The sequence below is a fragment of the Chenopodium album genome, chromosome 1, assembly GCF_948465745.1.
Source record: "Chenopodium album chromosome 1, dcCheAlbu1.1, whole genome shotgun sequence".
NCBI classification, from domain to species: Eukaryota; Viridiplantae; Streptophyta; class Magnoliopsida; order Caryophyllales; family Amaranthaceae; genus Chenopodium; species Chenopodium album.
Genome location: NC_137834.1, coordinates 69,202,008 through 69,218,588, shown reverse-complemented (window position 1 = coordinate 69,218,588; position 16,581 = coordinate 69,202,008).

Here is a 16,581-nt window from a genome sequence, read left to right as displayed (position 1 = left end):
AAGGGGCTTTCTCGGGAACACCCGCTGAGGCAGTTGACTTTCGTTGTTTTGTAGGACTCGGTTTGGCCAGACGAGCAATTCCCCCTCAACTTCGATGCAAAATTCTTTTGCAGAAACAATTGGCGCCGTCTGTGGGGATTGTTTTAGGTCTGTCCTACGGCCCTGCGTGTGTGTTAGCCAGCAACTATGTTTCATTCGTATGTTGAATGTGCTACCGCCCTTGCCCGAACAAAGATGCTCTTAAAGGCTGCCTGCCAGCAGCATCAGCGCCTGGGCAGCGTGCCCAGGCTGCCTGCCAGCAGCATCAATGCCCAAGCAGCGCACCCAGACTGCCTACCAGCAGCATCAACGCCCAGGCAGCGCACTCAGGCTGCCTGCCAGCAACATCAACGCCCAGGCACGCCCAGGCGGCGCGCCCAGGCTGCCTGCCAGCAACATCACCGCCCAGGCTGTCTAGCATCAGCGCTCGGGCAGCCTACCCTGGCTATCTGCCAGCAGCATCAGCACCCGGGCAACGTGCCCAGGCTGCCTGCAAGCAGCATCAACGCCTAGACAGCGTTCCCAGGCTGCCTGCCAGTAGCATCAACGCCCAGGCAGTGCGCCCAGGCTGCCTGCTAGCAGCATCAGCGCCCACGCAGCGAGCCCAGGCTGCCTGCCAGAACCATCGGCGCCCACCAGGTGCTCGATTAAAAAAAAAACAAAAAAACAAAAATTTACCGGGTCGATGGATTTCATTCGATCAAAATTCTTCCGACAAAGTCCCAAACCGCAGGGTGCGTTTTACGAATTTGTCGTGGGGCTAATGTTTGGACCCCCCTGTGGTGGGCTAATGTTCATTAAATACATAAATTACTGACATGCCCTTAGTTAAACCCTAAATAGGAAAATTCAATCATCATGCGCAGCACGCATCCCGAGAAACCCTAATATAGCCTAACAGGACCTAAAACGGCGCAAAACGGCCAAATATCGTAATCCTAACCCTAATTAAGTTAGTGAATCCTCTCCTATAAATGCTAATCTTCACAGATTAGCTAGGTAATTAACTCTTTCTACACACACTCTTTCTCTACAAATTCTCTCTCTAGACACAGTTTACTGACTTAACCGTCGGAGGAGCTTTCTCGGGAACATTCCCCGAGTCAGTTGACTTTCGTTGTTTTGTAGGACTCGGTTTGACCTGTCTAGCAATTCTGCCTCAACTTCGATCCGAAATTCTTTTTCAGAAACAATAGGCGCCGTATGTGGGGATTGTTTTAGGTCTGTCCTACGGCCCTTAAAGTGTGTGTTTGCCAGCAGCTGTGTTTTATTCGTATGTTGAATGTGCTACCCCCTTGCCCGAACACAGATGCTTTTAAAGGCTTCCTGGTACCAGCATCAGCGCCGGGCAGCGATATTAAGTTGCCTGCCAGCAGCATCAACGCCCAGGCAGCGCGCCCAGGCTGCCTGCCAATAGCATCAACGAAGGCAGCGCGCCCAGGCTGGCTGCCAGCAACATCAACACCCAGGCACACCAAGGCGGCGCGCCTAGGCTGCCTGCCAGCAGCATCATCGCCCAAGCTGCGCGCCCAGGGTGCTTAGCATCAGCACCTAGGCTGCCTTCCAGCAGCATCAGCGACCGGGCAGCGTGCCCAGGCTGCCTACCAGCAGCATCAGCGCCCAGACAGCGTGCCCAGGCTGCCTGCCAGCAGCATTAGCGCCCAGGCTGCCTGCCAGCAGCATCAGCGCACAGGCAGCGTCCCTAGGCTGCCTGCCATCACCATCGGCGCCCACTAGGTGCTCGACTTTGTCGTGGGGCTAATATTTGGACCCCCATGTGGTGGGCCCATGTTCATTAAATACATAAATTACCGAAATGCCCTTAGTTAAACCCTAAATAAAAAAATTCAATCATCATGCGCAGCACGCATCCCGGGAAACCCTAATATAGCCCAACAGGGCCTAACACGGCCCAAAATGGCCAGAAACCCTAATCCTAATCCTAATCAAGTTAGTTAATCCTCTCCTATAAATGCTAATCTTCACAGATTAGCGAGGTAATTAATTCTTTCTACACACACTCTTTCTCTACAAATTCTCTCTCTAGACATAATTTACTGACTTAACCGTCGGAGAGGCTTTCTCGGGAACACCCCCCAAGGCAGTTGACTTTTGTTGTTTTGTAGGACTCAGTTTGACTAGACGAGCAATTCCCCCTCAACTTCGATCCGAAATTCTTTTACATAAACAATTGGCGCCGTCTGCGGGGATTGTTTTAGGTCTGTCCTACGGCCCTGCGTGTGTGTTAGCCAGCAACTATGTTTCATTCGTATGTTGAATGTGCTACCGCCCTTGCTCGAACAAAGATGCTCTTAAAGGCTGCCTGCCAGCAACATCAGCGCCTGGGCAGCGTGCCTAGGCTGCCTGCCAGCAGCATCAACGCCCAGGCAGCGCACCCAGGCTGCCTGCAAGCAGCATCAACGCCCAGGCAGCGCACTCAGGCTGCTAGCCAGAAGCATCAACGCCCAGGCACGCCCAGGCGGCGCGCCTAGGCTGCCTGCCAGCAGCATCACTGCCTAGGCTGCGCGACCAGACTGCCTAGCATCAGCGCCTGGGCTGCGTGCCCTTGCTGCCTTCCAGCAGCATCAGCGCCCGGGCAGCGTGCCAAGGCTGCCTGCAAGCAGCATTAGCGCCTAGACAGCGTGCCCAGGTTGCCTGCCAGCAGCATCAGCGCCCAGGCAGTGTGCCCAGGCTGCCTGCCAGCAGCATCAGCGCCCAGGCTACCTGTCAGAAGCATCAGCGCCCAGGCTACCTGCCAGCAGCATCAGCGCCCATGCAGCGTGCCCAGGCTGCCTGCAAGCACTATCGGCGCCCACCAGATGCTCGACAAAAAAAAAAAAAACAAAAAAACAAAAATTTACTAGGTCGATTGATTTCATTTGATCAAAATTCTTCTGACAAACTCCCAAACCACAAGGTGCGTTTTACGACTTTATCGTGGGGCTAATCTTTGGACCTTCCTATGGTGGTCCCATGTTCATTAAATAAATAAATTACCGTAATGCCCTTAGTTATACCCTAAATAGAAAATTCAATTATCATGCGCAACACTCATCCTGAGAAACCCTAATATAGCCTAACAGGGCCTAACACGACCAAAAACGTCCAAAAACCCTAATCCTAACCCTAATCACGTTAGATAATCTTCTCCTATAAATGCTAATCTTCATAGATTAGCAAGGTAATTAATTCTTTCTACACACACTCTCTCTCTACAAATTCTCTCTCTAGACACAGTTTACTGACTTAACCGTCGGAGGGGCTTTCTCGGGAACACCCCCCGAGGAAGTTGACTTTCGTTGTTTTGTAGGACTCGGTTTGGCTAGACGAGCAATTCCCCCTTAACTTCGATGCAAAATTCTTTTGCAGAAACGATTGGCGCCGTCTGTGGGGATTGTTTTGGGTCTGTCCTACGGCCCTGCGTGTGTGTTAGCCAGCAACTATGTTTCATTCGTATGTTGAATGTGCTACCGCCCTTGCCCGAACAAAGATGCTCTTAAAGGCTGCCTGCCAGAACCATCAGCGCCTAGGCAGCGTGCCCAGGCTGCCTGCCAGCAGCATCAACGCCCAAGCAGCGCACCTAGACTACCTGCCAGCAGCATCAACGCCCAGGCAGCGCACTCAGGCTGCCTGCCAGCAACATCAACGCCCAGGCATGCCCAGGCGGCGCGCCCAGGCTGCCTGCCAGCAGCATTACCGCCCAGGCTGCGCGCCCAGGCTTTTTAGCATCAGCGCTCGGGCAGCCTGCCCTGGCTGCCTGCCAGCAGCATCAGCACCCGGGCAACGTGCCCAGGCTGCCTGCAAGCAGCATCAATGCCTAGACAGCGTGCCCAGGCTGCCTGCCAGCAGCATCAACGCCCAGGCAGCGAGGCCAGGTTGCCTGCCAGCACCATCGGCGCCCACCAGGTGCTCGATTAAAAAAAACAAAAAAACAAAAATTTACCGGGTCGACTGATTTCATTCGATCAAAATTCTTCCGACAAACTCCCAAACCGCAGGGTGCGTTTTACGACTTTGTCGTGGGGCTAATGTTTGGACCCCCCCTGTGGTGGGCCCATGTTCATTAAATATATAAATTACCGAAATGCCCTTAGTTAAACCCTTAATAGGAAAATTCAATCATCATGCGCAGCACGCATCCCGAGAAACCCTAATATAGCCCAACAGGGCCTAACACGGCCCAAAACGGCCAGAAACCTTAATCCTATCCCTAATCAAGTTAGTTAATCCTCTCCTATAAATGCTAATCTTCACAGATTAACGACGTAATTAATTCTTTCTACACACACTCTCTCTCTTCAAATTTTCTCTCTAGACACAGTTTACTAAATAAACCGTCGGAGGGGCTTTCTCGGGAACACCCCCGAGGCTGTTGACTTTCTTTGTTTTGTAGGACTTGGTTTGACCAGACGAGCAATTCCCTCTAAACTTCGATCCGAAATTCTTTTGAAGAAACAATTGGCGCCGTCTGTAGGGATTGTTTTAGGTCTGTCCTACGGCCCTGCGTGTGTGTTAGCCAGCAGCTGTGTTTCATTCGTATGTTGAATGTGCTACCGCCCTTGCACGAACAAAGATGCTCTTAAAGGCTGCCTGCCAGCAGCATCAGCGCCCGGGCAGCGTGCCTAGGTGTTAGAATCCAACTCCTTTTGATGTATTAGATTCCATTTAAGTGCTTTCCTAGAGTTTAGGTTATGTTTTCTTAGCTTGAGGTCCCATTGTTGTGTTACTGTCAGATCAGTGTTCACTAGGGATTCTCCTTGTATGTCATTTAAAGCTCTTTAGAGGGCGAATGATTAATGAAATCTTAAAGCCTTCTACCAAGTGTTGCCTTGCTTTTATGCTTGTTTGTTGTTAGACCTTTATAGATATTGTGTCTTACTTGCATATTAGCTCCCCTCCAACCCAACTTGATGCGCTAAGGACTCGTGGTTCGGACCCGCTTGTGCCCGCTTTGAAGTATCGGCCGTCACAAGCCCCGACCACCCGCACTCCGTCGCCCAGATAGACGTGAGTGCTCCTGAGATTCTATTGCCCGCTTGTGTTGCTTTTTGCTCACAAGCCCCTCTTCCGCTCAAGGCTAGCGTTCTTGCCGCACGTTTCGGGGTTCAAAACTTCCGGACCGTGACAGTTGGTATCAGAGCCGAGGCTCAAACCTCGTCGCAAGCAACCCGTGTAGGCGCCAAGGAGGGCTACACGAAGATGGAATTCGTAGAAGAAAGGCTCGCTTGGCTCGAGGAGAAGGCGGACAAATGGGCCGAGCTCCAAGTCATTGTACACGAGCAAGCCGAGCAAATTGTGAAATTGATGGCTGACAGAGATGCCCTCCGCGAACAATTGCAATTTGTTCAAGGAAAAGCCGACGAAGCACTTGAGAAATGTGCTAACTTAACGCGCGCTGTGGGCAGAGACGCACTGGGTGTTGGTGCGGCGAAGATAAAGCCGCCCAAACCTCGTGACTACAGTGGCGCTAGAGATGCGAAAGAAGTTGATAACTTCCTCTTCGACATGGAGCAGTACTTCCGAATATGTCAACTGAGTGATGATCAGAAGGTGGATACTGCCATCATGTACTTGTCCGAATATGCTAAGCTGTGGTGGCGCACCAAGCACGCAGACATCGAAGCAGGAAGGATCAAGATTGATACATGGGCGGAGTTCAAAGAGGAACTCAAAGAACAATTCTACCCCGTCAACACAGCGTTTGTTGCACGGATGAAGTTGCAAGAGTGCCGCCGGAAGGGTTCTCTTCGCAACTATGTTAAGGAATACTCGGCGATAATGTTGGACATCACAGACATGAATGAGAAAGATCATGTGTTCAACTTTGTCAACGGGTTAAAGGAATGGGCGCAGCGAGAGATTTTGAGGCAGAATATTGATACCCTCGCTGCTGCTATGTGTGCTGCTGAGAGATTGATGAACTACTCAGTCGGGAAGGGTCGTCAATCCGAGAAGGATTCAAGTGGGACGTCAACACGCTCTAACATTCCGTCTCCAAGCTCTCCAAAGGGTACAGAGAACGGCTCACGAGTATCGTCCAACACCATTAATACATATCATAGAAGAAGTGGAGGAGGTGATGCCCAGAGACAAACATCTACCCCCTCCCACAATGCAGGAAACTCGAGGGCCGGCGCATCCTCGGCAAACACAAGGGCGATAAACTGCATACTTTGTCGAGGTCCACACAAATGGTGGGATTGCGAGCATAAAGAAGAACTTGACAAGATCCAAAAGAGATTGTCATCCATGTCCGTTCAGGAGGCCACAAAAGAGACTAGCAGCGATGAGGAGCCCACATATAGGATGGGTTCCATACGACGCCTGAGTGCTATGAGAATGATAGCACCTCAAGAAGAACAAGAAGTCCGATACCTTTCGGCAATGCGAGTGATGGAGCCTGAGAAGAAGGCAACATCGAAGAAACAAGCTCGCACCAGAAACCCAGAGAAGCGGGAGATGAAGCCCATGGAGTTGGCAACATCCCAGATACACACCCGCCAAAACCAAAATCAGTCACAAGGTTCAAAGCAAAGAGCGACGAGCCCAGAGACACCAAAGAAGAACCTCCCAAGAGGGAGGAAAAGCAGTGGTTGAGCAAACAACACAGGGCGCGTGCAAGGGATTACAAAGAAATTTGTCACCCAAGAGGCACCAGCCAAAACTTGAAGCTCTCCACCACAATCTCAAGGAAGCAGCTCCCCAACAGATGATGGTGGAAGCAGCTGTCCCCCTTAATTCAGCAGATTCCACTCCGAGGAGGAAATTTAGAGATGAAGCTCTCAACAAGATGTTCGAGCCGAGCGACTCCAGAGACAAGCTCCTCGTCAACAAAGAAGATCCAGCTCAAGAGTCAGATAAGATTCCAGAAGACAGCCGCACCAACGGCGCATCCGAAACTTGAGATAGTTTAGGGTTTTCTAATTTTGATTGTAACTTTTGTAAGTCGACGAGGTCGTCGACAGCTTAAGTGGGGGAGGATGTTAAAATCCAACTCCTTTTGATGTATTAGATTCCATTTAAGTGCTTTCCTAGAGTTTAGGTTATGTTTTCTTAGCTTGAGGTCCCATTATTGTGTTACTGTCAGATCAGTGTTCACTAGGGATTCTCCTTGTATGTCATTTAAAGCTCTTTAGAGGGCGAATGATTAATGAAATCTTAAAGCCTTCTACCAAGTGTTGCCTTGCTTTTATGCTTGGTTGTTGTTAGGCCTTTATAGATATTGTGTCTTACTTGCATAATAGCTCCCCTCCAACCCAACTTGATGTGCTAAGGACTCGTGGTTCGGACCCGCTTGTGCCCGCTTTGAAGTATCGGCCGTCACAAGCCCCGACCACCCGCACTCCGTCGCCCAGATAGACGTGAGTGCTCCTTAGATTTTATTGCCCGCTTGTGTTGCTTTGTGCTCACAAGCCCCTCTTCCGCTCAAGGCTAGCGTTCTTGCCGCCAAAAGGCTAGAGCGCGCCGCACGTTTCAGGGTCCAAACTCCCGGACCGTGACACCAGGCTACCTGCCTGCAGCAACAACGCCCAGGCAGCGCGCCCATGCTGCCTGCCAGCAGCATCAACGCCTAGGCAGCGCGCCCAGGCTGCCTGCCAGCAGAATCAACGCCCAGGCCCGCCTAGGCAGCGCGCCCAGGCTGCCTGCCAGCAGCATCACCTTCTAGGCAGCGCGCTCAGGCTGCCTAGCATCAGCGCCCATGCTGCTTGCCCCGGCTGCCTGCCAGCAGCATCAGCGCCCAGGCAGCGTGCCCAGGCTGCCTGCCAGCACCATCGGCGCCCACCAGGTGCTCGACAAAAAAAAAAACAAAAATTTATCTGGTCGATTAATTTCATTCGATCAAAATTCTTCCGACAAACTCCCAAACCGTAGGGTGCGTTTTACGACTTTGTCGTGGGGCTAATGTTTGGATCCCTGTTGTGGGTCCATGTTCATTAAATGCATAAATTACCGAAATGCCCTTAGTTAAACCCTAAACAGGAAAATTCAATCATCATGCGCAGCACGCATCCCGAGAAACCCTAATATAGCCCAACAGGGCATAACACGGCCCAAAACGACCAGAAACCCTAATTCTAACCCTAATCAAGTTAGTTAATCCTCTCCTATAAATGCTAATCTTCAAAGATTAGCGAGGTAATTAATTCTTTCTACACACTCTCTCTCTCTACAAATTCTCTCTCTATACACAATTTACTGACTTAACCGTCGGAGAGGCTTTCTCGGGAACACCCCCTGAGGAAGTTGACTCTCGTTGTTTTGCAAGACTCGGTTTGACAAGACGAGCAATTCCCCCTTAACTTCGATCCGAAATTCTTTTGCAGAAACAATTGGCGCCGTGTGTGGGGATTGTTTTAGGGTCTGTCCTACGGCCCTGCGTGTGTCTTAGCTAGCAGCTGTGTTTCATTCGTTTGTTGAATGTGCTAGCGCCCTTGCCCGAACACAAATGCTCTTAAAGGCTGCCTGCCAGCAGCATCGGCACCCGAGCAGCGTGCCCAGGCTGCCTGCCAGCAGCATCAACGCCCAAGCAGCGCGCACAGGCTTCCTACCACCAGCATCAACGCCCAGGCTGCCCGCCAGCAGCATCAACGCCCAGGCAGCGCGCCCAGGCTACCTGCCATCAGCATCACCGCCCAGGCTGCCTAGCATCAGCTCCCGGGCTGCCTGTCCCGGCTGCCTGCCTGCAGCATCAGCGCCCAAGCAGCGTGCCCAGGCTGCCTGCCAGCAGCATCAGCGCCCAGGTAGCGCGCCCAAGCTGCCTGCCGGCAGCATCAGAGCCCAAGCAGCGTGCCCAGGCTTCCTGTTAGCACCATCGGCGCCCACCAGGTGCTCGACAGAAAAAAAAAAAATTCTTCCGACAAACTCCCAAACCGCAAGGTGCGTTTTACGACTTTGTCGTGGGGTTAATGTTTGGACCCCCCTGTGGTGGGCCCATGTTCATTAAATACATAAATTACCGAAATGCCCTTAGTTAAACCCTAAACAGGAAAATTCAATCATCATGCGCAGCACGCATCCCGAGAAACCCTAATGTAGCCCAACAGGGCCTAACACGGCCCAAAACAGCCAGAAACCCTAATCCTGTTGGGGTTTGGTGAGTCCGACTCACCGCGGAAATAAACCCAAAAACAAGACCGCACTCGCAATAAATAAAACCATAAACATAATTAAATTAATCACAAGATTAAGATAAGCTAATTACCTTTGACGCGTGCTTCGCTCCAAAATGAGCTCTTACTCGAAAGCTTCAAGTCCCGCTCACACGGAGACCTCCAACGAAGTCCACCCGCATCAACAAAACCGACTAGGTCCAATGTCTTGGGGTTAGCAAGACCCGACCAATAAAACCCGAGTAATTATATTGAGTTCAAAGGTTTTCACTAGTTGTGATGCCTTTTTCAACTCTTACTCAAGCAGCATTCCCAATGCCCGTACTTGGGTATTTATAGGAAATGATGGGAGTATCATTTACTCTCCCATCAATGTGGGATAGTATGATTTTTCTATTTTATTTTAAAGCTAAAATAAAATTAATAATCAAGCTAGTAATAAATCAACAAGTGGCAAGCTCATGTGAGTGGTTAGGTGAGGACCACTTGGAGAAGGGAGGGACCAAACTTGCTCCCCACTCCCTCTCCCATAACCGGCCACTTCACTCCACACACACTCAAGGACCACTAGCCACATGGCACCCACCCTTGGGCACCAAGGCAACCAAGGTGGGCTGCCATGTGCTGTTGTCCGTGGCAGCCACGCCCAGCAAGCCCAGCAGGCACAGCACTCGCATGCGGGCTGCCAGGCGCTGCTGGCCAGCAAGCCCAGCATGCTTGTGCGGGCTGCTGCTGGCCTTGGCCAGCGTTGCTAGGCAGCAAGCAATGGCCTAGCCATGCTGCTGCTAGATGTGGCGAGCTGGCGCGCCTAGCGTGCTAGCTGCTGCAGCTTGTTGCGGCATGGCTTGCTAGCCATTGCGCGCACAAGGCTGTGCCTAGCATGCTAGCACGCACTAGGCAGCGCCTAGCCTTGCGATGCTAGCATGGGTGCGCTAGCACGCACCAGCCAGCCTAGGCTCGGCTTGGTGCGCATGCTAGCCACCATGCTAGGCGATACGCCCTTAGCACTCGGTTTGCTTGGGCATTCCGATGCTAGGGTATTTTAGTCTTTTGTTGATTTATTACTATTTCTCGTCTCGTCTTTCACTATTTTTCGACTCGACTTCCGACGCTCGGTTTCGACGCTCTAAGCTCGAATTTCAAACGTCTAAATAAATATTACTTAGTCGACTCATTAATTCCTTCCGAATTAATTCGTCGTTTCGGTTTGTTGAATGCTTGGGTGTGACCCGAAGGGTTCAGTCAAGATTAAGCTGTAATATTAATTATTCATTAATATTACTGATCGGAAGCGGCCTCAACCCAGGCATTCCGATCACTTGACCTCACTGAATATATTAGCTTTCTAATTATTCTGAACCCACTAACGGAATAGTACACTTGTTCGAAGGACACCATTAATTCCACAACTAAATCCTCTGCACCACCATACACCAGGAATTTATCCTTGTTCCTTTTCAGGTACTTTAGGATATTTTTGGCCGCAGTCCAATGCGACTCTCATGGGTCTGATTGGTAGTGGCTCGTAGCACTCAAGGCATACGATACATCTGGCCTAGTACATATCATGGCATACATGATCGATCCAATAAGCGAAGCATATGGAATCTGATTCATTCTTACCCGCTCATCAAGTGTCTGTGGACACTGCTTCTTGCTCAGGGTTATGCCATGTGACATTGGCAGGTGACCTCTCTTGGCCTCCTCCATGCCAAATCGAGCAAGTACCTTATCAATATAAGTACTCTGACTCAATCCAATCATCCTTGTCAATCTATCCCTATAGATCTTGATGCCTAGTATGTACTAAGCCTCTCCCAAGTCTTTCATTGAGAAGCACTTTCCAAGCCAGGCCTTTACAGACTCTAACAACGGAATGCTGTTTCCAATGAGCAATATGTCATCGACATATAAGACTAGGAAGGCGATGTCACTCCCACTGACCTTCTTGTAAACACAAGATTCATCTGGATTCTTGATAAAACCAAACTTACTGATGGCTTCATCGAATCGCAGATTCCAACTTCTGCTTGCTTGCTTTAATCCATAAATGGACTTCTTAAGCTTACAAACTTTCCTAGCATTGTTTTGGTCGACAAAACCTTCAGGCTGTGTCATATACACAGTTTCTTCCAAATAACCATTAAAGAAGGCAGTTTTGACGTCCATCTGCCATATTTCATAATTGTAATATGCAGCAATCGCTAGGAGGATCCGAACGGATTTAAGCATTGCGACTGGTGAAAAGGTTTCATCGTAATCAATACCATGAACTTGTCTGTAACCTTTTGCCACCAATCTAGCTTTGTAAATGAATACATTTCCATCTTTGTCGATTTTCAACTTGAAAATCCACTTACATCCGGTAGGTGTATAACCTTCGGGTAAGTCAACCAAGTCCCAGACTTGATTTTCAAACATGGAATCCATTTCAGATCTCATAGCCTCTTGCCATTTAGCAGAGTCGGTGCTTGCCATCGCTTGCTTGTAGGTTTCCGGTTCATCTCCATCCATAATCAGGATGTGCTGATTCTCGGTTAATACTAAACCAAGATATCTATCAGGTTGAGATCTCGGCCTCTGAGACCTACGTAGGGTAATGGATTGAGCATTTGCATTGTCGGTTCGACTTTGCACATTTTGATCATTTTGACTTGCGTCAACAGATGTTGTTTGAGCACTTTGACTGTCATTATGATTTTGTTGCTCATCCTCACGAACTTCGTCGAGTTCGATTTTCCTCCCACTTGTCATTTTGGAAAGGTGCTCCTTCTCCAAAAAGACACCATCGCGAGCAACAAACACTTTGTTCTCCGATTTGTTGTAGAAGTAATACCCTTTGGTTTCTTTTGGGTAGCCCACAAAGTAAACCTTGTCAGATTTGGGATGAAGTTTGTTAGAAATCAATTTCTTGACCTAGGAGGTTTCTTCGTCCATAATTCATATGGAGTCTTTTCTACAGCTTTTGATGGAGCACAGTTCAGTGTTAGTGCCGCAGTTAGAAGTGCGTGTCCCCATAAAGAGATAGGAAGATCACTAAGACCCATTGTTGATCGTACCATGTCTAACAAGGTCCGATTTCTCCTTTCGGATACTCCGTTCCATTGTGGAGTTCCTGGAGGTGTCAATTCTGAAAGTATACCCTTTTCTTTCAGATGGTCATCGAATCCTTGGCTCAAGTATTCACCACCTCGATCCGATCGAAGGGCTTTGATTTTCTTGCCAAGATGATTTTCTTGATGCGTTTGATGTTGATGTGGCCAAGACGACAATGCCACAAGTAAGTCTGATTTGACTCTATGGTCTTAGCTCTTTTGGTATCATTATTCACATTATAAACTTGTTTGTCTAAAGAAAGCACATAAAGGCCATTTTCAGAATGTGCAATACCATATAAAACATTATCGAGATAAAACGAACATTCTTTGTCCTTTACTCGAAATTCAAAACCTTTGGCGTCCAACGCCGAAATTGAAATAATGTTTTTGGTAATGTTAGGAACATAATAAACATTATCGAGTTCCAAAACTAGCCCGGTGGGCAAAGACAAACTGAGAGTTCCTACGGATACGACACCAATTCTGGCTCCATTGCCGACCCGGAGTTCAATCTCTCCCTTCTCTAGCCTTCTAGCGTTCCTTAGTCCCTGAGAATTGGAACAAAGGTGTGAGCCACATCCGGTATCTAATACCCATGATGTTAAGCTAGTGAAGTTAAAGTCTATAACGAATATACCTGATTCAGAAGCAACGGTTCCGTTCTTCTTATCTTCCTTGAACTTGAGGCAATCTCTCTTCCAATGTCCCTTCTTCTTATAGTAGAAACATTCGAAATCAGATTTAGAAGACGCTACCTTGTTATCCTTGGTAGCTTTAGACTTAGGCGGAAAAGTTTTCTTCTTACCTTTCCCCTTAAAGCCTTTCTTCTTCTTGCCCGAAAATTTGAACGGCTTTCCCTTTTTAATCATGAGCATATCATGCTTTCCCTCATCCTTGAGCGTTTGCTCAGCTTGCTTCAACATACCATGAAGCTCGGTGAGGGTTTTCTCCATGCTGTGCATATTATAGTTCATCTTGAACTGATCATAGCCTTTGTGTAGCGAGTGGAGAATGATGTCAATTGCCATCTTGGTTGAATACCCCGCATCAAGCCTTCCCATGTTTTCAAACAATCCAATCATTTTGAGTACATGTGGGCTGACTAGCTCTCCTTTCTTGAGCTTGCTCTCAAGGATCTGCCTGTGGGTTTCAAACCTTTCAGTTCGGGCCTGCTCTTGGAACATATTCTGCAATTCAGAAATGATCTCAAAAGTCGTCTCTTTTTCAAAGAAAGTCTTTTGAAGCTTAGGAGACATTGTGGCCAACATGATGCATTTGACATCTCGATTGGCACTTTGCCATCGATTTAGGGCAGCTTGAGTCACCTCCTCATTGGGAGCCTCGGGCATTTCCTCATCAAGGACATATTCCTTTTGCTCTTGCATGAGAACAATTCGCAAGTTCCTTTGCCAATCAAGAAAATTTGGCCCACTCAGCTTCTCCTTGTCGACAATTGAGCGTAACGAGAATTGGTTGTTTGAGTTATTTGAAGACATGATTCTACAATTGAAAGAATTTGAAATGAAAAACCATTCATTATACTTAAATAAGATTGAATTCATGCATTTTAATCAAACTTATTTAAAACGTCTTATTCACACATTAAAGATTGTCCCCATTTTAGGTGAGAATAAGTCTATTCCAAGATCCAAAGAAACAAAGAGTGGTTAAGCATGCTTTGGCTTGTCTTAACACTCAATCTCCTAAGGTAAGCAACGCTTTGCTAATGGTTCCAAGCCACTCTTGGTTGAATAAATCGTCGCATCCAATGCTCTCTAAACAATTTATTCACTTTGCCACGACATGTTAGGACTCCATCACTCATATCGTTGAATATACCAAAACCACCTTGCATACCCGGTATGCCTTACGTTCCTTGGAGAAGTAGTGATGCCTCGCTTTGGCGTAGCCCACCACTACCCTCGTTCGGTTGGTAAGTGTGTTTTGGAATGGCAAGTTTTACTCAATATTTTAGGGACCTAGGGTTTCTATGTTGGTTGATTTAAGTGAACTTAATTAATCATCTCAACATTCGAAATCCTAAACATGCATCTAACATATAATTCATATATATATAAACATAAATATATATCGAAAACATAAATAGAGATGCATTTGGCAACTAGCATGAACCCTTGAGATCTTCAAGTCTTCAAAAGGTCTTCATTTGCAACTTCATGGCTTTGTCTTCTAAGAACCCCGTCTTCAAGACTTGACCAAAATATTACAATTGCTAGTATCTACGATTAGGACTAATCTAAATATTAAGGTACAAAAATACTCAACGGTTCGCAGACCGTATTAAGATTTACAAAAATACATCACGGATCATAGTCCGTATTTTCTATCCTAATCGGGCCCCACTAGTTGCCATTTCATAAAACCTGTGAGAGAATTTACATTCCATTCATCCATTCACTATCTGTGAATGGCCCATGCATTTTACAACGATAAACAAGTAACAATGCATAAAACGCGCGAGAACTAGTAACTAATCTAGGTGGTTAATCCAATTAACACGCCTAATTAAACTAGTCAAAGTTGTTTTAACCGGTTATGGTAATAACTAAGAGACGCTCCCACTAAATTCCGCATCCAACTTAACTAATCCAATTAATTAAGTCGGTGAACCCAAATATTTGCCAAAATTAATTTTGCAAATGTCGCTCAAAACCCGAGGCCTAGCCTCCAAAAATTTTAATTAAATAAACAAAATAATTAAAACGACAATTTAAGCAAAATTACGAATTCCAAAATGTCTAAGTGCCTAGCACTAAGACTTGGAGTCCAAAAAATACCCTTATTTACATATTAAGCAACGCTAAAATTAACTTTAAAATAGCATCGCCTTAATAACCCGGGGTTATTGTGCCAATTATGGGATTGTACGTACCGTACAACAAGCACGTAGTATGCCCATGCGCACCCCCGCAACACCAAGCATGCATGTGGGCTGCTTGTGCTCGCATGCGCCACGCCCAGCCCAGCCAAGCGTAGCAGCACGCACAACGTGCACAGCATTATGCTGCTGTTGCGCCATGCTGCTGCTTGCTGCTGGCTAGCGCGCTATGCTGCTGGCAGCGAGCAGCAGCCCACGCCCTTCCTCGCACACACACACGCACAGCACCAAGCACCTAAGAACGAAGTGCCCAGCAGCCTCGGCACCCACATATGGGTTGCGTGAGCAGCCCAGCTGGCCGAGAGCTAGCTCGGGGCTCTTAGGCCTCGTGTTGCGTGCTAATGCTTCGAAAATTATCGATTTTGTATGTGACATTATAAATCAATTCTAAATTAATTTTAGAATCAATTTTGAGGAAAAATGAAAAATAACAAGTCCAACTTAAATAATTCATCCAAATGCAATTAACCAAATTTATTTCCAAGAACCATTCTTTAAAAAAATTGCTTTAACTTGGTGAAATAAAATAAATTAGGGCAATTCTCACTATTAATTTAATCACTTTAAATTAATCTTGAGATTTTGACAAAATAAAAGGGAGTTGGAAAAATGAACATAAGTTCAATAAAGACTCCAACTTTAATACTTGTGACTCCATGAAAAAAAAAATTATATCTTACAATATGAAGATAAACCAATTTCAATCACAAGTTTTTAACTTTATGATTCCAATCAACTAAAAAATGATTAAATCAACAAAGTTTAACCAAAATTCATGGAATTTAGTAACTCAAAGTTTCAATCACTTATCATAAATAAAGATAGAATCTTTAGTACTTGGAAGCAACAAAGAACAACTATTTCACACTTAATGCAATTAATTTGCAATTATGTGAAAAAATAAAACCAAACTTTCAAGCACCAATTACTACCAAGTAATCATGCTAAAAGTGGTCTAAAATTGCATATAAATAAAGGAAAGAACCAAATACATAACCACCATAAATATGCAACCAATTTTCAAGGTTAGAAAGACTTAAAATTTTTCGTTAAAACGAAAAATCCCTCGAAAAATGCATTTCTGGTCGTTTTTTGGCTAAAAACCGAGTCCTGAAAGGGTAAAACCATTTCCAGAACGCCTTTTCCACCCAAAATTCACTATTTTTGGGTCGAAATCTAGGTTCGGGAGCTGAAGACAGCTCTAATACGAGGTAAAAATTGGAAAAACGAGTTACTAATCTAATTAGCAACTTAAAACCAGAAAAATTAAGCCATAAAAACACCTTGAAAATATTATGATTTTAAAAATAAACGAGCGAGGCTCCGATACCGCTGTTGGGGTTTGGTGAGTCCGACTCACCGCGGAAACAAACCCAAAAACAAGACCGCACTCGCAATAAATAAATCCATAAATATAATTAAATTAATCACAAGA